Source organism: Pseudophryne corroboree, chromosome 12 (assembly GCF_028390025.1).
Source record: "Pseudophryne corroboree isolate aPseCor3 chromosome 12, aPseCor3.hap2, whole genome shotgun sequence".
Classification (NCBI taxonomy): Eukaryota; Metazoa; Chordata; class Amphibia; order Anura; family Myobatrachidae; genus Pseudophryne; species Pseudophryne corroboree.
In genome coordinates, this window is record NC_086455.1 from 90,130,325 (window position 1) to 90,155,947 (window position 25,623).

Below are 25,623 nucleotides of genomic sequence, written 5' to 3' on the forward strand. Positions count from 1 at the left end.
GGGCTGGTACAAAAAACCTTTAAGGAGGATGTTTCTTGAAAGCAAATGCATAACCGTGAAATACCACTTCTTGCAACCAGGCATCTGTGGAAGACTGCTATCAAATCTGTGCAACTGAAGAAGTCGGCCTCCCACCCCTGGGGTTCCCCAGGTGGAGGCCCACACCATCAGGCTGATGGCTTATCTTCTGATTTGGAGCCGGTCCTCCGGTAGTCCAATGCTTTTTAGTCTTACCAGACTTGTTGGATTGGAACAGTTTGCCATCACCCTTTTTGTGTGGAAGTTAACTTCCCTTTCATGGAGTCTGCTTCTGACTCCAAAATACTGTTTAATTCTTTACCAAAAAGAATATCTCTAGTAAAAAAGGCAAAGACTCCACAACCTTCCTGGATTCTGAGTCAGCTTTCCATGTACATAGCCAAACCGCTCTGCGAGCTGCTACTGCTGAAGCTGATGCCTAAGAGGCAATTGTACCCATATCCAAGGCCACTTCCATAATCGCCACCGCCTGTTTGATATGGGCTCTAGGTGCCATTGAAAGATCCTCTTCCAATGCATCAGCCCAGGCTGCCATTGCTTTCGCCATCCAGGCTGAAGCCATGGCTGGTCCTATGATTGCCCAAGACAAGGAAAAAAATAAGAATTTACTTACCGATAATTCTATTTCTCGGAGTCCGTAGTGGATGCTGGGGTTCCTGAAAGGACCATGGGGAATAGCGGCTCCGCAGGAGACAGGGCACAAAAAGTAAAGCTTTAGGATCAGGTGGTGTGCACTGGCTCCTCCCCCTATGACCCTCCTCCAAGCCTCAGTTAGGATACTGTGCCCGGACGAGCGTACACAATAAGGAAGGATTTATGAATCCCGGGTAAGACTCATACCAGCCACACCAATCACACTGTACAACCTGTGATCTGAACCCAGTTAACAGTATGATAACAGCGGAGCCTCTGAAAGATGGCTCACAACAATAATAACCCGATTTTTGTAACTATGTACAAGTATTGCAGATAATCCGCACTTGGGATGGGCGCCCAGCATCCACTACGGACTCCGAGAAATAGAATTATCGGTAAGTAAATTCTTATTTTCTCTATCGTCCTAGTGGATGCTGGGGTTCCTGAAAGGACCATGGGGATTATACCAAAGCTCCCAAACGGGCGGGAGAGTGTGGATGACTCTGCAGCACCGAATGAGAGAACTCCAGGTCCTCCTTAGCCAGGTTATCAAATTTGTAGGATTTTACAAACGTGTTTGCCCCTGACTAAATAGCCGCTCGGCAAAGTTGTAAAGCCGAGACCCCTCGGGCAGCCGCCCAAGATGAGCCCACCTTCCTTGTGGAATGGGCATTTACATATTTTGGCTGTGGCAGGCCTGCCACAGAATGTGCAAGCTGAATTGTATTACACATCCAACTAGCAAAAGTCTGCTTAGAAGCAAGAGCACCCAGTTTGTTGGGTGCATACAGGATAACAGCAAGTCAGTTTTCCTGACTCCAGCCGTCCTGGAACCTATATTTTCAGGGCCCTGAACACATCTAGCAACTTGGAGTCCTCCAAGTCCCTAGTAGGCGCAAGACACCACAATAAGCTGGTTCAGGTGAAACACTGACACCACCTTAGGGAGAGAACTGGGGACGAGTCCGCAGCTCTGCCCTGTCCGAATGGACAAACAGATATGGGCTTTTTTTGAGAGAAAAAACCACCAATTTGACACTCGCCTGGTCCAGGCCAGGTCCAAGAGCATGTTCACTTTTCATGTGAGATGCTTCAAATCCACAGATTTGACTGGTTTTAAACCAATGTGTTTTGAGGAATCCCAGAACTACGTTGAGATCCCACAGTGCCACTGGAGGCACAAAAGGGGGTTGTATATGCAATACTCCCTTGACAAACTTCTGGACTTCAGGAACTGAAGCCAATTCTTTCTGGAAGAAAAATCGACAGGGCCGAAATTTGAACCTTAATGGACCCCAATTTGAGGCCCATAGACACTCCTGTTTGCAGGAAATGCAGGAATCGACCGAGTTGAAATTTCTTCGTGGGGCCTTCCTGGCCTCACACCACGCAACATATTTTCGCCACATGTGGTGATAATGTTGTGCGGTCACCTCCTTTCTGGCTTTGACCAGGGTAGGAATGACCTCTTCCTGAATGCCTTTTCCCTTAGGATCCGGCGTTCCACCGCCATGCCGTCAAACGCAGCTGCGGTAAGTCTTGGAACAGACATGGTACTTGCTGAAACAAGTCCCTTCTTAGCGGCAGAGGCCATAAGTCCTCTGTGAGCATCTCTTGAAGTTCCGGGTACCAAGTCCTTCTTGGCCAATCCGGAGCCATGAGTATAGTTCTTACTCCTCTACGTCTTATAATTCTCAGTACCTTAGGTATGAAAAGCAGAGGATGGAACACATACACCGACTGGTACACCCACGGTGTTACCAGAACGTCCACAGCTATTGCCTGAGGGTCTCTTAACCTGGCGCAATACCTGTCCCGTTTTTTGTTCAGACGGGACGCCATCATGTCCACCTTTGGTAATTCCCAACGGTTTACAATCATGTGGAAAACTTCCCCATGAAGTTCCCACTCTGCCGGGTGGAGGTCGTGCCTACTGAGGAAGTCTGCTTCCCAGTTTCCATTCCCGGAATGAAACACTGCTGACAGTGCTATCACATGATTTTCCGCCCAGCGAAAAGTCCTTGCAGTTTTTGCCACTGCCCTCCTGCTTCTTGTGCCGCCCTGTCTATTTACGTGGGCGACTGCCGTGATGTTTTATCCCACTGGATCAATACCGGCTGACCTTGAAGCAGAGGTCTTGCTAAGCTTAGAGCATTATAAATTTACCCTTAGCTATATTTATGTGGAGAAAAGTCTCCAGACTTGATCACACTCCCTGGAAATTTTTTCCTTGTGTGACTGCTCCCCAGCCTCTCGGGCTGGCCTCCGTGGTCACCAACATCCAAAACTGAATGTCGAATCTGCGGCCCTCTAGAAGATGAGCACTCTGTAACCACCACAGGAGAGACACCCTTGTCCTTGGATATAGGGTTATCCGCTGATGCATCTGAAGATGCGATCCGGACCATTTGTCCAGCAGATCCCACTGAAAAGTTCTTGCATGAAATCTGCCGACTGGAATTGCTTCGAAGGAAGTCACCATTTTTTTACCATGGCCCTTGTGCAATGATGCACTGATTTTAGGAGGTTCCTGACTAGCTCGGATAACTCCCTGGCTTTCTCTTCCGGGAGAAACACCTTTTTCTGGACTGTGTCCAGAATCATCCCTAAGCACAGGAGACTTGTTGTCGGGATCAGCTGCGATTTTGGAATATTTAGAATCCACCCCTGCTGTTGTAACAGTATCCGAGATAGTGCTACTCCGACCTCCAACTGTTCCCTGGACTTTGCCCTTATCAGGAGATCGTCCAAGTAAGGGATAATTAAGACGCCTTTTCTTCGAAGAAGAACCATCATTTCGGCCATTACCTTGGTAAAGACCCGGGGTGCCGTGGACAATCCAAACGGCAGCGTCTGAAACTGATAGTGACAGTTCTGTACCACGAACCTGAGGTACCCTTAGTGATAAGGGCAAATTTGGGACATGGAGGTAAGCATCCCTGATGTCTCGGGACACCATATAGTCCCCTTCTTCCCGGTTCGTTATCACTGCTCTGAGTGACTCCATCTTGATTTGAACCTTTGTAAGTGTTCAAAATTTTTTTAGATTTAGAATAGGTCTCACCTAGCCTTCTGGCTTCAGTACCACAATATAGTGTGGAATAATACCCCTTTTCTTGTTGTAGGAGGGGTAATTTAATTATCACCTGCTGGGAATACAGCTCGTGAATTTTTTCCCATACTGCCTCCTTGTCGGAGGGAGACCTTGGTAAAGCAGACTTCAGGAGCCTGCGCAGGGGAAACGTCTCGACATTCCAATCTGTACCCCTGGGATACTACTTGTAGGATCCAGGGGTCCTGTACGGTCTCAGCGTCATGCTGAGAGCTTGTCAGAAGCGGTGGAACGCTTCTGTTCCTGGGAATGGGCTGCCTGCTGCAGTCTTCTTCCCTTTCCTCTATCCCTGGGCAGATATGACTCTTATAGGGACGAAAGGACTGAAGCTGAAAAGACGGTGTCTTTTTCTGCAGAGATGTGACTTAGGGTAAAAAACGGTGGATTTTCCAGCAGTTGCCGTGGCCACCAGGTCCGATGGACCGACCCCAAATAACTCCTCTTCCTTTATACGGCAATACACCTTTGTGCCGTTTGGAATCTGCATCACCTGACCACTGTCGTGTCCATAAACATCTTCTGGCAGATATGGACATCGCACTTACTCTTGATGCCAGAGTGCAAATATCCCTCTGTGCATCTCGCATATATAGAAATGCATCCTTTAAATGCTCTATAGTCAATAAAATACTGTCCCTGTCAAGGGTATCAATATTTTTAGTCAGGGAATCCGACCAAGCCACCCCAGCTCTGCACATCCAGGCTGAGGCGATCGCTGGTCGCAGTATAACACCAGTATGTGTGTATATACTTTTTATGATATTTTCCAGCCTCCTGTCAGCTGGCTCCTTGAGGACGGCCCTATCTATAGACGGTACCGCCACTTGTTCTGATAAGCGTGTGAGCGCCTTATCCACCCTAAGGGGTGTTTCCCAACGCGCCCTAACTTCTGGCGGGAAAGGGTATACCGCCCATATTTTCTATCGGGGGGAACCCACGCATCATCACACACTTCATTTAATTTATCTGATTCAGGAAAAACTACGGTAGTTTTTTCACATCCCACATAATACCCTCTTTTGTGGTACTTGTAGTATCAGAAATATGTAACACCTCCTTCATTGCCCTTAACGTGTGGCCCTAATAAGGAATACGTTTGTTTATTCACCGTCGACACTGGATTCAGTGTCCCTGTCTGTGTCTGTGTCGACCGACTAAAGTAAACGGGCGTTTTAAAACCCCTGACGGTGTTTTTGAGACGTCTGGACCGGTACTAATTGTTTGTCGGCCGTCTCATGTCGTCAACCGACCTTGCCGCGTGTTGACATTATCACGTAATTCCCTAAATAAGCCATCCATTCCGGTGTCGACTCCCTAGAGAGTGACATCACCATTACAGGCAATTGCTCCGCCTCCTCACCAACATCGTCCTCATACATGTCGACACACACGTACCGACACACAGCACACACACAGGGAATGCTCTGATAGAGGACAGGACCTACTAGCCCTTTGGAGAGACAGAGGGAGAGTTTGCCAGCACACACCAAAAACGCTATAATTATATAGGGACAACCTTATATAAGTGTTTTCCCTTATAGCATCTTTTTTATATATTTCTAACGCCAAATTAGTGCCCCCCCTCTCTGTTTTAACCCTGTTTCTGTAGTGCAGTGCAGGGGAGAGCCTGGGAGCCTTCCCTCCAGCCTTTCTGTGAGGGAAAATGGCGCTGTGTGCTGAGGAGATAGGCCCCGCCCCTTTTTCGGCGGCCTCGTCTCCCGCTCTTAACGGATTCTGGCAGGGGTTAAATATCTCCATATAGCCCCCGGAGGCTATATGTGAGGTATTTTTAGCCAAAAATAGGTTTTCATTGCCTCCCAGGGCGCCCCCCTTCCAGCGCCCTGCACCCTCAGTGACTGCCGTGTGAAGTGTGCTGAGAGGAAATGGCGCACAGCTGCAGTGCTGTGCGCTACCTTAAGAAGACTGAGGAGTCTTCATGCCGCCGATTCTGGACCTTCTTCTTGTTTCAGCATCTGCAAGGGGGCCGGCGGCGAGGCTCCGGTGACCATCCAGGCTGTACCTGTGATCGTCCCTCTGGAGCTAATGTCCAGTAGCCAAAGAAGCCAATCCATCCTGCACGCAGGTGAGTTCACTTCTTCTCCCCTAAGTCCCTCGTTGCAGTGATCCTGTTGCCAGCAGGACTCACTGTAAAATAAAAAACCTAAGCTAAACTTTTCTAAGCAGCTCTTTAGGAGAGCCACCTAGATTGCACCCTTCTCGGCCGGGCACAAAAATCTAACTGAGGCTTGGAGGAGGGTCATAGGGGGAGGAGCCAGTGCACACCACCTGATCCTAAAGCTTTACTTTTTGTGCCCTGTCTCCTGCGGAGCCGCTATTCCCCATGGTCCTTTCAGGAACCCCAGCATCCACTAGGACGATAGAGAAAATTGTTTTTAGAAAACCATCGACTCTCATATCCGTGACATCATTTATTGATGTTGAAGGCAGAGTTAATGTAGATTTTCGCACCAATCTAATGACATGCGTATCTACTTTGGGAGCCACCTCCATTTTTAAACAGTCCCCAGCTGGAAGAAGGATAATTGGAATTCCATTTCCTTGGAATTTTAAACTTCTTACTGGGCGTAACCCAAGCCTCTTGCATAATTTCCATCAGCTGATCTGACCCAGGAAACTCAGTCCTAACTGTTTTGGGACGTTTATACACAGGTGCCTTAGATATAAAAAAAGGCTCTGCTGCCTTTTCTAAGGATAGAATGGCTTTCATAGCACTAATTAGCTCAGGTATATCCACTGAACTGAGGCCTTCCTCCTCGTCTCTGTATGCAGACCCGGAGTGCGATGAGTCCTCATCCTCCGACGAGTCCTCATCTGAAACGTGTAGACTGTGAAGATGTTGTTTCATGTCTATGTAATTTACTTACCACTGGCATTTCAGCCTGCTTTCTTTGAGAGGCTGCCAATTCCTGTGCTGGATGTAATAAACCCCATGTGGAATGTTGCATGTAAGGGTTAATAGAGTAACCTATCCCTGGTATAGGAGCTGGCATTATCCGCTCAGCTATACTGGATAATGTCTGTGCAAAAGTAGCCCATGGGGGTTCAACATGACCCTGCCTGCCTCGGATTATTTAAGAGGCTTCGTTGACAGCTAAACAATTTGCACATAATCCATTTTGAACCAGATCCTAAGAGGTTAACCCAGCTTTGCAAGATAAACATGAAATGAGTGTTGGTGCTGCGGCGGAAGGTGTATTTTCCTCACCCTTGCCGCTCTTAGACATGATAAATAAATCACACACCTGTACAGTGTTAACTACACAATATGTGACTGTAATCACTTTAAAATTTGTTAAAGTGACATACAATCCGACCCTACCCTGCTTTGAACCAGCATTGAGGATCGGAATACACAGAAAACTGACAGAATTATAGTAAAGTCAGCAATCACACTAGCAATCAGTCACAGGTTATACCTTAGTATAATAAGCAATATGAGTATTTTATGAGTACAGGTTGAGTATCCCTTATCCAAAATGCTTGGGACCAGAGGTATTTTGGATATCGGATTTTTCCGTATTTTGGAATAATTGCATACCATAATGAGATATCATGGTGTTGGGACCTAAATCTAAGCACAGAATGCATTTATGTTACATATACACCTTATACACACAGCCTGAAGGTCATTTTAGCCAATATTTTTTGTAACTTTGTGCATTAAACAAAGTGTGTGTATATTCACACAATTCATTTATGTTTCATATACACCTTATACACACAGCCTGAAGGTCATTTAATACAATATTTTTAATAACTTTGTGTATTAAACAAAGTTTGTGTACATTGAGCCACCAAAAAACAAAGATTTCACTATCTCACTTTCACTAAAAAAAGTCCGTATTTCGGAATATTCCGTATTTCGGAATATTTGGATATGGGATACTCAACCTGTATTTTATACAAAATAATCGTGCATAGGAGACCACAAATAGGTTGAACTCGATGGACAATTGTCTTTTTTCAACCTTAGATAGATAGTATGTACATAATCAACTACAAATACATTTCAAATATGTATGAGAACATATTACTGCATTACCTTTTATAGGAGTTTAAACTTATTCAGTCGCACAGCGAAAGAAAACAGCAGCACTAGTTATCAGACTCATATGCATCAGGCACTTATCCAACTGTTCGTACTCAAAGGTAGAGAGAGACTTAGGCCCTCATTCCGAGTTGATCGCACGGTAGCAGTTTTTTTGCAGCCGTGCGATCAGATAGTCGCCGTCTATGGGGGAGTGTATCTTAGTTTAGCAAGTGTGCGATCACTTGTGCAGGGGAGCTGTGCAAAAAGTTTTTGTGCAGTTTCTGAGTAGCTCTGAACTTCCTTTTATTTATTTTATTTAGGATATATCCCTTCTCCAACATCTAGGGCCAAAACTAAGATCCCTTTAGTCTTTTAAAGACTTATTTTCTAACACCCTCGTTTATTCCCATGATTAGGCCTCTACTCCTAATTAGTTTATTTCTCTTTTCCATCATACTCAAATATTTATCTGTACTCTAAACATACTTGGCACTGCCCAGCGTTAGAAGGACTTGCTCAGCCTCCAAGGCAACAAACATACGGGGGTTCACTACGATATGCCGGCGGTCGGGCTCCCGGCGACCAGCATACCGGCGCCGGGAGCCCGACCGCCGGCTTACCGACAGTGTGGCGAGTGCAAATGAGCCCCTTGCGGGCTCGCTGCGCTCACCACGCTACGGGCACGGTGGCGCGCTACGCGCGCCACACTATTTTATTCTCCCTCCAGGGGGATCGTGAACCCCCACAAGGGAGAATAAGTGTCGGTATGCCGGCTGTCGGGATCCCGGCGCCGGTATACTGTGCGCCGGGATCGTCAGTCGGCATACAGAAGACCACCCAACATACGGAACCAAAACATAATACTGTCACATGACTTTGTTGCCCATCATTGTTAATCGCGATCGGCACAATTCCGGGGACGGAAGTGACGCGCTAGACGCGGCTCCGGAACTAATGCCCTGTCAGTAAGGAACAGGTTGTTTACATTAGACGTGATGCCACAATTGACATCTCACGTACAACCGGAACCGGAAGTGACACGTTTTGCCGTGACTTCTGTTAATACGTAACACAGACATACCGGAAGTTACGCATTAGACGCGGCTTCCGTACACACGATCTTAGCACACTCCCATGAGTGGCTAATTGGAATAGGCCACGCCCCTACTTGAACCTTAAATAATGCAGTGTTTTCCACTGTCCATACACAGTGAACAAGCCACCCCTGGGTGAAACAGCCGTCTGTGGATCAGTGGTGCTGAACTGTGCACGGTTCAGCCCACTCACCTCCTGGTATCGTATACATGCCCATTTGGGTTGAAAATTGTTTACTATTGTTTCTTATCTTTTTCCCTATTGCTAAAATCTGCTGATAAGATCTAATTCATACTTACTACTTTTACAAAAGGTGTGACTATTATATTTTTTTCCTAAGCAACTTTTAATAACTTTGTGCACACTGTTCATACCATCCGAATTTAAATAAGAATTTACTTACCGATAATTCTATTTCTCATAGTCCGTAGTGGATGCTGGGGACTCCGAAAGGACCATGGGGAATAGCGGCTCCGCAGGAGACTGGGCACAAAAGTAAAAGCTTTAGGACTACCTGGTGTGCACTGGCTCCTCCCCCTATGACCCTCCTCCAAGCCTCAGTTAGGATACTGTGCCCGGACGAGCGTACACAATAAGGTAGGATTTTGAATCCCGGGTAAGACTCATACCAGCCACACCAATCACACCGTACCACTTGTGATTTGAACCCAGTTAACAGCATGATAACAGAGGAGCCTCTGAAAAGATGGCTCACAACAATAATAACCCGATTTTTGTAACAATAACTATGTACAAGTATTGCAGACAATCCGCACTTGGGATGGGCGCCCAGCATCCACTACGGACTATGAGAAATAGAATTATCGGTAAGTAAATTCTTATTTTCTCTAACGTCCTAGTGGATGCTGGGGACTCCGAAAGGACCATGGGGATTATACCAAAGCTCCCAAACGGGCGGGAGAGTGCGGATGACTCTGCAGCACCGAATGAGAACTCCAGGTCCTCCTCAGCCGGGGTATCAAATTTGTAGAATTTTGCAAACGTATTTGCCCCTGACCAAGTAGCTGCTCGGCAAAGTTGTAAAGCCGAGACCCCTCGGGCAGCCGCCCAAGATGAGCCCACTTTCCGTGTGGAATGGGCTTTTACAGATTTTGGCTGTGGCAGGCATGCCACAGAATGTGCAAGCTGAATTGTACTACAAATCCAACGAGCAATCGTCTGCTTAGAAGCAGGGGCACCCAGCTTGTTGGGTGCATACAGGATAAACAGCGAGTCAGATTTTCTGACTCCAGCCGTCCTGGAAACATATATTTTCAGGGCCCTGACTACGTCCAGCAACTTGGAATCCTCCAAGTCCCTAGTAGCCGCAGGCACCACAATAGGCTGGTTTAAGTGAAACGCTGAAACCACCTTAGGGAGAAATTGAGGACGAGTCCTCAATTCTGCCCTGTCCGTATGAAAAATTAGGTAAGGGCTTTTATAGGATAAAGCCGCCAATTCTGATACACGCCTGGCTGAAGCCAGGGCTAACAGCATTACCACTTTCCATGTGAGATATTTTAAGTCCACAGTGGTGAGTGGTTCAAACCAATGTGATTTTAGGAATCCCAAAACTACATTGAGATCCCAAGGTGCCACTGGAGGCACAAAAGGAGGCTGTATATGCAGTACCCCCTTGACAAACGTCTGAACTTCAGGAACTGAAGCTACTTCTTTTTGGAAGAATATTGACAGGGCCGAAATTTGAACCTTAATGGACCCTAATTTGAGGCCCATAGACAGTCCTGTTTGCAGGAAATGCAGGAATCGACCCAGTTGAAATTCCTCTGTAGGGGCCTTCCTGGCCTCACACCACGCAACATATTTACGCCAAATACGGTGATAATGTTGCACAGTTACATCCTTCCTGGCTTTGATCAGGGTAGGGATAACTTCATTCGGAATGCCTTTTTCCTTCAGGATCCGGCGTTCAACCGCCATGCCGTCAAACGCAGCCGCGGTAAGTCTTGGAACAGACATGGTCCCTGCTGGAGCAGGTCCTTTCTTAGAGGTAGAGGCCACGGGTCTTCCGTGAGCATCTCTTGAATTTCCGGGTACCAAGTCCTTCTTGGCCAATCCGGAGCCACGAGTATAGTCTTTACACCTCTCCTTCTTATGATTCTCAGTACCTTGGGTATGAGAGGCAGAGGAGGGAACACATATACTGACTGGTACACCCACGGTGTTACCAGAGCGTCCACAGCTATTGCCTGAGGGTCCCTTGACCTGGCGCAATATCTGTCCAGTTTTTTGTTGAGGCGGGACGCCATCATGTCCACCTTTGGTTTTACCCAACGGTTCACAATCATGTGGAAGACTTCTGGGTAAAGTCCCCACTCCCCCGGGTGAAGATCGTGTCTGCTGAGGAAGTCTGCTTCCCAGTTGTCCACTCCCGGAATGAACACTGCTGACAGTGCTATCACATGATTTTCCGCCCAGCGAAGAGTCCTTGCAACTTCCGTCATTGCCCTCCTGCTTCTTGTGCCGCCCTGTCTGTTTACGTGGGCGACTGCCGCGATGTTGTCCGACTGGATCAACACCGGCTGACCCTGAAGCAGAGGCCTTGCCTGACTTAGGGCATTGTAAATGGCCCTTAGTTCCAGGATATTTATGTGAAGTGACGTTTCCATGCTTGACCACAAGCCCTGGAAAAAAATTTTCCTGTGTGACTGCTCCCCAGCCTCTCAGGCTGGCATCCGTGGTCACCAGGACCCAATCCTGAATGCCGAATCTGCGGCCCTCTAGGAGATGAGCACTCTGTAACCACCACAGGAGAGACACCCTTGTCCTTGGAGACAGGGTTATCCGCTGATGCATTTGAAGATGCGATCCAGACCATTTGTCCAGCAGATCCCACTGAAAAGTTCTTGCGTGGAATCTGCTGAATGGAATCGCTTCGTAAGAAGCCACCATCTTTCCCAGGACCCTTGTGCATTGATGCACTGACACTTGGCCTGGTCTTAGGAGGTTCCTGACTAGGTCGGATAACTCCCTGGCTTTCTCCTCCGGGAGAAACACCTTTTTCTGTACTGTGTCCAGAATCATCCCTAGGAACAGCAGACGTGTCGTCGGAATCAGCTGCAATTTTGGAATATTTAGAATCCATCCGTGCTGTCGTAGTACTACTTGAGATAGTGCTACTCCGACCTCTAACTGTTCTCTGGACCTTGCCCTTATCAAGAGATCGTCCAAGTAAGGGATAATTAAGACGCCTTTTCTTCGAAGAAGAATCATCATTTCGGCCATTACCTTGGTAAAGACCCGGGGTGCCGTGGACAATCCAAACGGCAGCGTCTGAAACTGATAGTGACAGTTCTGTACCACAAACCTGAGGTACCCTTGGTGAGAAGGGCAAATTGGGACATGGAGGTAAGCATCCTTGATGTCCAGAGACACCATATAGTCCCCTTCTTCCAGGTTCGCTATCACTGCTCTGAGTGACTCCATCTTGAACTTGAACCTTTTTATGTAAGTGTTCAAGGATTTCAGATTTAAAATGGGTCTCACCGAGCCGTCCGGCTTCGGTACCACAAACAGCGTGGAATAATACCCCTTTCCCTGTTGTAGGAGGGGTACCTTGATTATCACCTGCTGGGAATACAGCTTGTGAATGGCTTCCAATACCGCCTCCCTGTCGGGGGGAGACGTTGGTAAAGCAGACTTCAGGAACCGGCGAGGGGGAGACGTCTCGAATTCCAATTTGTACCCCTGAGATACTACCTGCAGGATCCAGAGGTCCACTTGCGAGTGAGCCCACTGCGCGCTGAAATTCTTGAGACGGGCCCCCACCGTGCCTGAGTCCGCTTGTAAGGCCCCAGCGTCATGCTGAGGACTTGGCAGAAGCGGGGGAGGGCTTCTGTTCGTGGGAAGAGGCTGTCTGCTGCAGTCTTTTTCCCCTTCCTCTGCCCCGGGGCAGATATGAGTGGCCTTTTGCCCGCTTGCCCTTATGGGGACGAAAGGACTTAGCCTGAAAAGACGGTATCTTTTTCTGCTGAGAGGTGACCTGGGGTAAAAAGGTGGATTTCCCAGCCGTTGCCGTGGCCACCAGGTCCGATAGACCGACCCCAAATAACTCCTCCCCTTTATACGGCAATACTTCCATATGCCGTTTGGAATCCGCATCACCTGACCACTGTCGCGTCCATAACCCTCTTCTGGCAGAAATGGACATCGCACTTACTCTTGATGCCAGAGTGCAAATATCCCTCTGTGCATCTCGCATATATAGAAATGCATCCTTTAAATGCTCTATAGTCAATAATATATTGTCCCTGTCCAGGGTATCAATATTTTCAGTCAGGGAATCCGACCAAGCCACCCCAGCACTGCACATCCAGGCTGAGGCGATTGCTGGTCGCAGTATAATACCAGTATGTGTGTATATACTTTTTAGGATATTTTCCAGCTTCCTATCAGCTGGTTCCTTGAGGGCGGCCGTATCAGGAGACGGTAACGCCACTTGTTTTGATAAGCGTGTGAGCGCCTTATCTACCCTAGGGGGTGTTTCCCAACGTGCCCTAACCTCTGGCGGGAAAGGGTATAATGCCAACAATTTTTTAGAAATTAGCAGTTTTTTATCGGGGGAAACCCACGCTTCATCACACACCTCATTTAATTCATCTGATTCAGGAAAAACTACGGGTAGTTTTTTCACACCCCACATAATACCCTTTTTTGTGGTACTTGTAGTATCAGAAATGTTCAAAACCTCCTTCATTGCCGTGATCATGTAACGTGTGGCCCTACTGGAAAATACGTTTGTTTCCTCACCGTCGACACTGGAGTCAGTGTCCGTGTCAGTGTCTGTATCGACCTGAGGTAACGGGCGTTTTAGAGCCCCTGACGGTGTTTGAGACGCCTGTACAGGTATTAACTGATTTGCCGGCTGTCTCATGTCGTCAACAGTCTTTTGTAAAGTGCTGACACTATCACGTAATTCTTTCCATAAGACCATCCAGTCAGGTGTCGACTCCCTAGGGGGTGACATCACTAACACAGGCAATTGCTCGCCTCCACACCATTTTCCTCCTCATACATGTCGACACAACGCACCGACACACAGCACACACACAGGGAATGCTCTGACAGAGGACAGGACCCCACTAGCCCTTTGGGGAGACAGAGGGAGAGTTTGCCAGCACACACCAGAGCGCTATATATATATATAGGGATAACCTTATATAAGTGTTTTTCCCTGATATAGCTGCTGTATATATTTATCTGCCAAATTAGTGCCCCCCCTCTCTTGTTTAACCCTGTTTCTGTAGTTCAGGACTGCAGGGGAGAGTCAGGGAGCCTTCCTCCAACGGAGCTGTGAGGAAAAAATGGCGCCAGTGTGCTGAGGAGATAGGCTCCGCCCCCTTCTCGGCGGCCTTTCTCCCGCTTTTTTTATGGAAAAATTGGCAGGGGTTAAATGCATCCATATAGCCCAGGAGCTATATGTGATGTATTTTTTGCCAAAAAAGGTGTCTTTATTGCGTCTCAGGGCGCCCCCCCCCCAGCGCCCTGCACCCTCAGTGACCGGAGTGTGAAGTGTGCTGAGAGCAATGGCGCACAGCTGCGGTGCTGTGCGCTACCTTATTGAAGACAGGACGTCTTCTGCCGCCGATTTTCCGGACCTCTTCAGTCTTCTGGCTCTGTAAGGGGGCCGGCGGCGCGGCTCTGGGACCCATCCATGGCTGGGCCTGTGATCGTCCCTCTGGAGCTAATGTCCAGTAGCCTAAGAAGCCCAATCCACTCTGCACGCAGGTGAGTTCGCTTCTTCTCCCCTTAGTCCCTTGGTGCAGTGAGCCTGTTGCCAGCAGGTCTCACTGAAAATAAAAAAATAAGAATTTACTTACCGATAATTCTATTTCTCGGAGTCCGTAGTGGATGCTGGGGTTCCTGAAAGGACCATGGGGAATAGCGGCTCCGCAGGAGACAGGGCACAAAAAGTAAAGCTTTAGGATCAGGTGGTGTGCACTGGCTCCTCCCCCTATGACCCTCCTCCAAGCCTCAGTTAGGTACTGTGCCCGGACGAGCGTACACAATAAGGAAGGATTTATGAATCCCGGGTAAGACTCATACCAGCCACACCAATCACACTGTACAACCTGTGATCTGAACCCAGTTAACAGTATGATAACAGCGGAGCCTCTGAAAGGATGGCTCACAACAATAATAACCCGATTTTTGTAACTATGTACAAGTAATGCAGATAATCCGCACTTGGGATGGGCGCCCAGCATCCACTACGGACTCCGAGAAATAGAATTATCGGTAAGTAAATTCTTATTTTCTCTATCGTCCTAGTGGATGCTGGGGTTCCTGAAAGGACCATGGGGATTATACCAAAGCTCCCAAACGGGCGGGAGAGTGCGGATGACTCTGCAGCACCGAATGAGAGAACTCCAGGTCCTCCTTAGCCAGGGTATCAAATTTGTAGAATTTTACAAACGTGTTCTCCCCCGACCACGTAGCCGCTCGGCAGAGTTGTAATGCCGAGACCCCTCGGGCAGCCGCCCAAGAAGAACCCACCTTCCTTGTGGAGTGGGCTTTTACCGATTTTGGCTGTGGCAGGCCTGCCACAGAATGTGCAAGCTGAATCGTACTACAAATCCAGCGAGCAATAGTCTGCTTAGACGCAGGAGCGCCCAACTTGTTGGGAGCATATAGTATAAACAGCGAGTCAGATTTCCTGACTCCAGCTGTCCTTGAAATGTATATTTTTAAAGCTCTGACAACGTCCAACAACTTGGAGTCCTCCAAGTCGCTTGTAGCCGCAGGCACTACAATAGGTTGGTTCAGATGAAATGCTGACACCACCTTAGGGAGAAAATGCGGACGAGTCCGCAGTTCTGCCCTGTCCGAATGGAAAATCAGATATGGGCTTTTGTAAGATAAAGCTGCCAGTTCTGACACTCTCCTGGCCGAAGCCAGGGCTAGTAGCATGGTCACTTTCCATGTGAGATATTTCAAATCCACAGTTTTTAGTGGTTCAAACCAATGAGATTTGAGAAAGTCCAAAACAACATTGAGATCCCACGGTGCCACTGGAGGCACCACAGGGGGCTGTATATGCAGCACTCCCTTAACAAAAGTCTGGACTTCAGGAACTGAAGCCAATTCTTTTTGGAAGAAAATCGACAGGGCCGAAATTTGAACCTTAATAGATCCCAATTTGAGACCCATAGACAATCCTGATTGCAGGAAATGTAGGAATCGACCCAGTTGAAATTCCTCCGTCGGAGCACTCCGATCCTCGCACCACGCAACATATTTTCGCCAAATGCGGTGATAATGTTGCGCGGTTACTTCCTTCCTTGCTTTAATCAAAGTAGGAATGACTTCTTCCGGCATGCCTTTTTCCTTTAGGATCCGGCGTTCAACCGCCATGCCGTCAAACGCAGCCGCGGTAAGTCTTGAAACAGACAGGGACCCTGCTGAAGCAAGTCCCTTCTCAGAGGTAGAGGCCACGGATCTTCCGTGATCATCTCTTGAAGTTCCGGGTACCAAGTCCTTCTTGGCCAATCCGGAACCACTAGTATCGTTCTTACGCCTCTTTGCCGTATAATTCTCAATACTTTTGGTATGAGAGGCAGAGGAGGAAACACATACACCGACTGGTACACCCAAGGCGTTACCAGCGCGTCCACAGCTATTGCCTGCGGATCTCTTGACCTGGCGCAATACCTGTCCAGTTTTTTGTTGAGGCGAGACGCCATCATGTCCACCATTGGTCTTTCCCAACGGCTTACCAGCATGTGGAAAACTTCTGGATGAAGTCCCCACTCTCCCGGGTGAAGGTCGTGTCTGCTGAGGAAGTCTGCTTCCCAGTTGTCCACTCCCGGGATGAACACTGCTGACAGTGCTATCACATGATTCTCTGCCCAGCGAAGAATCCTTGCAGCTTCTGCCATTGCACTCCTGCTTCTTGTGCCGCCCTGTCTGTTCACATGGGCGACTGCCGTGATGTTGTCCGACTGGATCAACACCGGTTTTCCTTGAAGCAGAGGTTCTGCCTGGCTTAGAGCATTGTAGATTGCTCTTAGTTCCAGAATGTTTATGTGAAGAGACGTTTCCAGGCTCGACCACACGACCTGGAAGTTTCTTCCTTGTGTGACTGCTCCCCAGCCTCTCAGGCTGGCGTCCGTGGTCACCAGGATCCAATCCTGTATGCCGAATCTGCGGCCCTCCAATAGATGAGCACTCTGCAACCACCACAGAAGAGATACCCTTGTCCTTGGAGACAGGGTTATCCGCTGGTGCATCTGAAGATGCGACCCTGACCATTTGTCCAACAGATCCCTCTGGAAAATTCTTGCGTGGAATCTGCCGAATGGAATTGCTTCGTAAGAAGCCACCATTTTTCCCAGGACTCTTGTGCATTGATGTACAGACACCTTTCCTGGTTTTAGGAGGTTCCTGACAAGCTCGGATAACTCCTTGGCTTTTTCCTCCGGGAGAAAAACCTTTTTCTGAACCGTGTCCAGAATCATCCCTAGGAACAGCAGACGTGTTGTCGGAATTAACTGGGATTTTGGAATATTCAGAATCCACGCGTGCTGTTTTAGCACTTCTTGAGACAGTGCTAATCCCATCTCTAGCTGTTCTCTGGACCTTGCCCTTATTAGGAGATCGTCCAAGTATGGGATAATTAATACGCCTTTTCTTCGAAGAAGAATCATCATCTCGGCCATTACCTTGGTAAAGACCCGAGGTGCCGTGGACAATCCGAACGGCAGCGTCTGAAACTGATAGTGACAGTTCTGTACGACGAACCTGAGGTACCCCTGGTGTGAGGGGTAAATTGGAACGTGGAGATACGCATCCTTGATGTCCAAGGATACCATAAAGTCCCCTTCTTCCAGGTTCGCTATCACTGCTCTGAGTGACTCCATCTTGAACTTGAACTTCTTTATGTACAGGTTCAAGGATTTCAGATTTAGAATAGGTCTTACCGAGCCATCCGGCTTCGGTACCACAAATAGAGTGGAATAATACCCCTTTCCTTGTTGTAAAAGGGGTACCTTGACTATCACCTGCTGAGAGTACAGCTTGTGAATGGCTTCCAAGACCGTCACCCTGTCGGAGGGGGACGTTGGTAAAGCAGACTTCAGGAAACGGCGAGGTGGATCCGTCTCTAGTTCCAACCTGTACCCCTGAGATATTATCTGCAGGATCCAGGGATCTACCTGCGAGTGAGCCCACTGCGCGCTGAAATTCTTGAGACGACCCCCCACCGCCCCCGAGTCCGCTTGAGAAGCCCCAGCGTCATGCTGAGGCTTTTGTAGAAGCGGGGGAGGGCTTCTGTTCCTGGGAAGGAGCTGCCTGTTGCTGTCTCTTCCCCCTTCCTCTGCCTCGTGGCAGATATGAATATCCCTTTGCTCTCTTGTTTTTAAAGGAACGAAAGGGCTGCGGTTGAAAAGTCGGTGTCTTTTTCTGTTGGGGAGTGACTTGAGGTAAAAAGGTGGATTTCCCGGCTGTAGCCGTGGCCACCAAATCCGATAGACCGACACCAAATAACTCCTCCCCTTTATACGGCAAAACTTCCATATGCCGTTTTGAGTCCGCATCGCCTGACCACTGTCGCGTCCATAAACTTCTTCTGGCCGAAATGGACATAGCACTTACCCGTGATGCCAGTGTGCAGATATCCCTCTGTGCATCACGCATATAAAGAAATGCATCCTTTATTTGCTCTAAAGACAGTAAAACATTGTCCCTATCCAGGGTATCAATATTTTCAATCAGGGACTCTGACCAAGCTACCCCAGCACTGCACATCCAGGCTGTCGCTATAGCTGGTCGTAGTATAACACCTGTATGTGTGTATATACTTTTTTGGATATTTTCCATCCTCCTATCTGCTGGATCTTTAAGTGCGGCCGTCTCAGGAGAGGGTAACGCCACTTGTTTTGATAAGCGTGTGAGCGCCTTGTCCACCCTAGGAGGTGTTTCCCAGCGCGCCCTAACCTCTGGCGGGAAAGGGTATAAAGCCAATAACTTCTTTGAAATTAGCATTTTTTTATCGGGGGCAACCCACGCTTCATCACACACCTCATTTAATTCATCTGATTCAGGAAAAACTATAGGTAGTTTTTTCACACCCCACATGATACCCTGTTTTGTGGTACCTGTAGTATCAGCAATATGTAACGCCTCCTTCATTGCCAAAATCATATAACGTGTGGCCCTACTAGAAAATACGGTTGATTCGTCACCGTCGCCACTGGAATCAGTGCCTCTGTCTGGGTCTGTGTCGACCGACTGAGGCAAAGGGCGTTTTACAGCCCCTGACGGTGTTTGAGGCGCCTGGACAGGCACTAATTGATTGTCCGGCCGTCTCATGTCGTCAAACGACTGCTTTAGCGTGTTGACACTATCCCGTAATTCCATAAATAAAGGCATCCATTCTGGTGTCGACCCCCTAGGAGGTGACATCCCCATATTTGGCAATTGCTCCGCCTCCACACCAATATCGTCCTTATACAATGTCGACACACACGTACCGACACACAGCAGACACACGGGGAATGCTCTTAACGAAGACAGGACCCCACTAGCCCTTTGGGGAGACAGAGGGAGAGTTTGCCAGCACACACCAAAAGCGCTATATATGACAGGGATAGCCTTATAATAAGTGCTCCCTGTATAGCTGCTTTAATAATATAGTTTTGCCACAATTTTGCCCCCCCTCTCTTGTTTTACCCTGTTTCTGTAGTGCAGTGCAGGGGAGAGCCTGGGAGCCTTCCTGACCAGCGGAGCTGTGTGAGGAAAATGGCGCTGTGTGCTGAGGAGATAGGCCCCGCCCCTTTTTCGGCGGGCTCGTCTCCCGCTCTTTAGTGGATTCTGGCAGGGGTTAAATATCTCCATATAGCCCCCGGAGGCTATATGTGAGGTATTTTTAGCCAAAAAAGGTTTTCATTTGCCTCCCAGGGCGCCCCCCTCCCAGCGCCCTGCACCCTCAGTGACTGCCGTGTGAAGTGTGCTGAGAGGAAAATGGCGCACAGCTGCAGTGCTGTGCGCTACCTTAAGAAGACTGAGGAGTCTTCTGCCGCCGATTCTGGACCTCTTCTCGTTTCAGCATCTGCAAGGGGGCCGGCGGCGAGGCTCCGGTGACCATCCAGGCTGTACCTGTGATCGTCCCTCTGGAGCTAATGTCCAGTAGCCAAGAAGCCAATCCATCCTGCACGCAGGTGAGTTCACTTCTTCTCCCCTAAGTCCCTCGTTGCAGTGATCCTGTTGCCAGCAGGACTCACTGTAAAATAAAAAACCTAAGCTAAACTTTTCTAAGCAGCTCTTTAGGAGAGCCACCTAGATTGCACCCTTCTCGGCCGGGCACAAAAATCTAACTGAGGCTTGGAGGAGGGTCATAGGGGGGAGGAGCCAGTACACACCACCTGATCGTAAAGCTTTACTTTTGCCCTGTCTCCTGCGGAGCCGCTACCCCCCCATGGTCCTTTCAGGAACCCCAGCATCCACTAGGACGATAGAGAAACCTACTTTAAACTTTTACTCTAAGCAGCTCAGGAGAGCCCCTTAGTATGCACCCTTCTCGTTCGGGCACAAAAATCTAACTGAGGCTTGGAGGAGGGTCATAGGGGGAGGAGCCAGTGCACACCAGGTAGTCCTAAAGCTTTTACTTTTGTGCCCAGTCTCCTGCGGAGCCGCTATTCCCCATGGTCCTTTCGGAGTCCCCAGCATCCATTAGGACGTTAGAGAAATAGGTAATTCCTCTGACTCATACAATTCTTCCATTGGATACCTTTACATATTATCAATCCAAATCTTCTGTTCTAACGAACTACCATATATCTACCCTACAAAGCAGAAACGCTATATTTGATTCTAGGTGCACTGCACTCATTTCTATTTGGATTACTGACATCTGGGAGATTGTTATCTAAGAGCCTTACCAATTACCAAAGAATTGCAATAGATATATCCTACAAAGTAGAAACGATATAACTGACTATAGGTGCACTGCACTCACTGCTAATTGGTTTACTAACATAGGTTATTGTTGGACAGCAGAAGTACTTCTAATCTCGGTATGTGCCAATAACCATACACTCTCTCATTTGCAACCTATGAGCAATTTCTGCCATATTTCACTGCCTACGCCCAATCTCGTATGATCTTGGAAGCAAAGCAGTGAAAAGTCCAATTAGTACCTAGATGGGAGACCTCTAGGGAATATTGGGTGCAGTAACAACACTCCTTATCCTGTGCGAAAAGCAGAAGTGTTGGAGTAACCTTTGACTCTTACCAATCTGTTTTAGACTATACACTTTTTGACATTAGATCCATACGCAGCAAATTAGCTTATACCAGGAGATGGTGTCACAGTTGGCACCAAATATTGGACTATTACTACAATCATAATTATTTTGATATATGCCACTGTCTCTTACCTTTATCCTGTTTGGATATTCACTGATATCCCAATTGTTATTTTACTTGATATCTATTCAATATTTTTATTCTGCTATCTTCACCTCAGGAGTACTTATATATACTGTCACCTAAGAACGTTTAGTTCTCTGAGTGTACTCACATTTATTCGATTAAGAATTTATGATATTAGACATGGAGGTGAAATTCTAAAACCTCTGTATGTTGTTTTGTGTGTTTGTTTGTGTATAATCCTTTTACCATGTTTAATTAAAAGTTAAGTTTTATTACATTAAGAGTGCCCCAACACAGAGTCTCTCTTTTTCTCCTGTGTCAATAGCTCTGAACTTACTCAGCCACTGCGATCACTTCAGCCTGTCAGGTCCTGGAATTGACGTCAGACACCCACCCTGCAAACGCCTGGACACGCCTGCATTTTCCACGGCACTCCCAAAAAACAATCAGTTGCCACCCAGAAACGCCTTCTTGCTGTCAATCACCCTGCGATCGCGTTCTTCATAAGGTCCCACTCTGCTCAGTGGTTCCCGTCGCCGGGCAACCATGCGCCTGCGCATTGCACAGTTCAGACCTGATCGCACCGCTGCTTACAATTGCAGCATGCGGTCGGGACGGAATAATCCTCTTAGGGCCTAATTCAGAGTTGATCACAGCAGCAAATTTGTTAGCAGTTGGGCAAAACCATGTGCACTGCAGGGGGGAAGATATAACATGTGCAGAAAGAGGTGTCGCGTCATCATATCCCAATGTTATCCTGTGGATAACCGGTGGACCCTGCCGGTGGACAAAAAAAATATAGAAAATTTAAAACCTGCTGTCACGATCCGGGTATCTGGACGCCATTATTTACCTTTCAGGTGTCTCCTGTGGCAGGCTCAGTGTCCTAGGCCCGGTTCCCAGCTGTGTTGCTAGCATTCATATGTCACGTCTCATCTCTGCTGGTCCGTGGATATTGTCCTTCCAGTGCCCGGGCGACTGGCATGGCGTCACCTGCCGGCGGGGCCTCGGGCATCGTCTTTGTATTCTCAATGCATTACAGGTTATGTGGCACTCCTCATCTACTGCGGCCGTCCGCGCTGGAGGTCTGAGACGCAAGTCGGCGTTCTCTGTGTTCACCGCCGCCATTACAGAGGAATCTCCATGTGGTGTTACAAACAAGGTTTCCCTCCACTGGCCGGTATGGGCGCAGCCATCTTAGTTCTAGTCACATGATCCTGTCCTCCAATCCATAGCTCCGCTGAAGTGTGCTTAATTGCTCATCCAATCCCTGCATACCTAAGGGTATAAAGGGATTGAGCCTGAACCAGGAAATCGTCAGTGCTCTCTCTCCTGTGGTTGTTTCCATTCCAGGTATCCAGCTCCTGTTTCCAGATTCCACTAAGAGACCCGCACCAGCCTACCACCTTGCGGGGCAGCCTGACTCTATAGTCTCCTGTGATTGCTCCAGTCTCCGGCTACAGTCTCATCTGCTTCCAGCGGTCAGCTTCCAGCAGTGATCAGTTTTCTTAAAGAGCCGGTGCTTTTCCAGCGGTTACCCGCATACCATCGGTTACCTGCATACCATTGGTACCTGCAAACCATCGGTTTCTACATCTTCGCTCCCTAGCTTCATTCTACTATCTGGCTGGTTCCATCCAGCATCTACTCCATGTCTTAACACCTGGCTGGTTCCATCCAGCGTCCTCAGCAGCTACCTCAACTACAGTGCTACCAGCTTCCAGTGAAACATCTGCTGGTGTGTTCCTTGGCTATACCTCATACTACGGACGGGTCTGGTAAGGACATGCCATCTCTGGGACATAAAGAACTGTACCTACTGCTACCAGTACCCTGTGGCCGTTGCCAACCCGTAGTTCTCCAGGAACTGTTTTTACCAAATCTGCTGTATATCTTCGTTGACTTATTACTGCTGTGATTACATGGAGTTCTGTTAATAAATACTTATTGACTTTTGATCCTGGTTGTCATGGTCACGCCTTCGGGCAACCTTTCTACATCCTACTCGTATGTCCAGGGGTCTGATAAAACCTCAGAAGTTTAGCTTCACCCCAGCCCCTACAACTGAGGCTTCCTCCTGTCAGCTCAGGCCCTCAGTTGTGACACCTGCAACACAACATTTTGCTATTCGATTAGGAATCCAAGTAAAGTGTTTCAATGGGGGAGATAGTGGCTTATACTTTAGTTCACACCTCCAGAGAAGGTAATGACTAGAAAGAAAAGTTCTACATTTTATTGTAAAAATGTCAGGGGTTATTCAGAGTCCTTAGCAGTTTTTACTAAATTAGCAAAAACTGCTTAGGATCAGCTTACATGCTGGGGGCCACCCAGCACGGGGCAAGGCTGCCCAGCATATATGGTGCCACCCTGCATTGCCATCGCAATTACATTAAGATCACATTGCAGATTCGGGAAATAGAGGACGACCCCTGTATACGCAGCCAGGCTGCGTATACAAGAGCACTGCCGCCATGTTTCCTGTTGCAGGAAATGTAGGTGACATCATCAGTCTGCCCCGAAAAATGCCCATGACATGCCTGAGTTACCTGCTCTGCCCCCCCTTCCCCCCCAATGCTGGGTCGCCACCCCCGAGCGGTTTCTCGATTCTGGGAAGCGATCGCAATGTGAATACATACATACTGCAAATGCTGCACATGTGCAAACGGCCAAAATCATCCGATCGGCGCATTCCCAGCAAATGCGTCCATCACTGAATAGCCCCCATAGTGCAGTACCTGTGGAACACCCCTTGCAAATGAAGAATAATTTATTCAAAGATGTTTAAACCATAAAATATGGTCAATAAAGACAGGTCATTTTTCAAGTAATTTTCTCTAAATAGAAAAATGGCTTTAAAGACATGAATGTTGAAGTGTTGTACTGATAAGAACAGTGGCATGCTAATAACTTTTTGCCCGTCCCACCCTCGCTGCCCCCCGGATCAGGTGCTGGGGGCACAAACTTTGCCAGTCTGTCTAGGTCCAAACCTGCCAGCCGAGTATGCTGACTGGGCCCCCTGATGGGCAGCCCTGGATGAGTGTTTGTTTAATTGCAGATGGGAGTTGCAAATATTTTTTTTACCCATATTTTACTTTTTGTATATAAACACTTATAAATCACAATAGATACATTTAGATATACCCTAAAATAATCAAAACAGTTTTATTTCTGAAATAGAAATGCTGGCTATCATTCTTCAATCATTAATAAAACTTAAAGGGGTCGATTCAATTCAACGCGATGTTAAGTCAGAGAATGACGGCCACTTAACTGGCATGGTCAGATCACATGCGACTGCACTGCCGCACTGTGTCCTCCAGTTTTTGAGGAGGAGATCCGTTCTGCATATGTGCATAATATAATATTTAAATATTTAAAAAAAAATACTTTTTAAACTACTTAAAATAAAAAAATGTTTAAAAAACAATGCCATGAATGATTTTGAAGGGAAAAATCGTCAGTTAAGTGGTTTTAAACATGGTGTTTAGTTGTGAGAACCGGCATAATCTGGGTTAAGTGCCGGGCACGATGCTGTTTCTGGTGTGCTAAGCGCAGAAAACAGCATGTCATGAGTTGTGTCGGATTTCGAGGGGTGCGAGAAGAAATCCTCAATGCCGGCATAACATTGCACTGAATTGAATAGCTTCCTCCCAGCGCTATTCAATTTGCATAGAATTGATCCCAAAGAAAGTTGTAAAATTTGACCCTGTGACAGCTTATAATAGCCTCCTATACTATGCTTACAGCTACTAACATATTTTCAACACTATCTTGTTATCTTGACTCTTTTTGGAAGCTTGGCAAGTTATCCATTCTTTTATGCATGTCATATATTTCACCCACTGCAGAACTAACCAGGGCCGGTTCAGGGTTTTTTTTGCGGGCGGCAATAGGGGCGTGGCTTCATACAGGGGGAGTGGTCAGCTACATTAAAAACAAATATGACATATTAAAAAACGAGATTTACGTTAAGAACTTACTGTTGTTAAATATCTTTCTGCGAGGTATACTGGGCTCCACAGGGAATGACATTGGGGTGTAGAGTAGGATCTTGATCCGAGGCACCAACAGGCTCAAAGCTTTGACTGTTTCCAGAATGCCTAGCGCCACCTCCACTATAACCCCGCCTTCGTGCACAGGAGCTCAGTTTTTGTTAACCAGGCCAATGCAGTAGCAGGTAAAAGATACGACAACTGTTAGTAGCCCACAAACACCACACACTCACGACAGGAGAGGGTGTCAGCGGCTAATGCCATACCAACCCAAAGAAGCTAAGTGCGTCAGGGTGGGCGCCCTGTGG

At 47.7% G+C, this 25,623-nt stretch overlaps 1 protein-coding gene and 1 pseudogene across 6 annotated transcripts in view; one reads left to right on the forward strand and one right to left on the reverse strand.

Annotated features, from left to right (window-relative positions):
• Nucleotides 1–25,623, reverse strand: part of LRRC9 (leucine rich repeat containing 9) — a 667,090-nt gene that overhangs the window by 571,877 nt on the left and 69,590 nt on the right. The gene's annotated exons all lie outside the window — the stretch shown is intronic.
• LOC134981744 (5S ribosomal RNA) lies at nucleotides 21,011–21,129 on the forward strand (annotated as a pseudogene).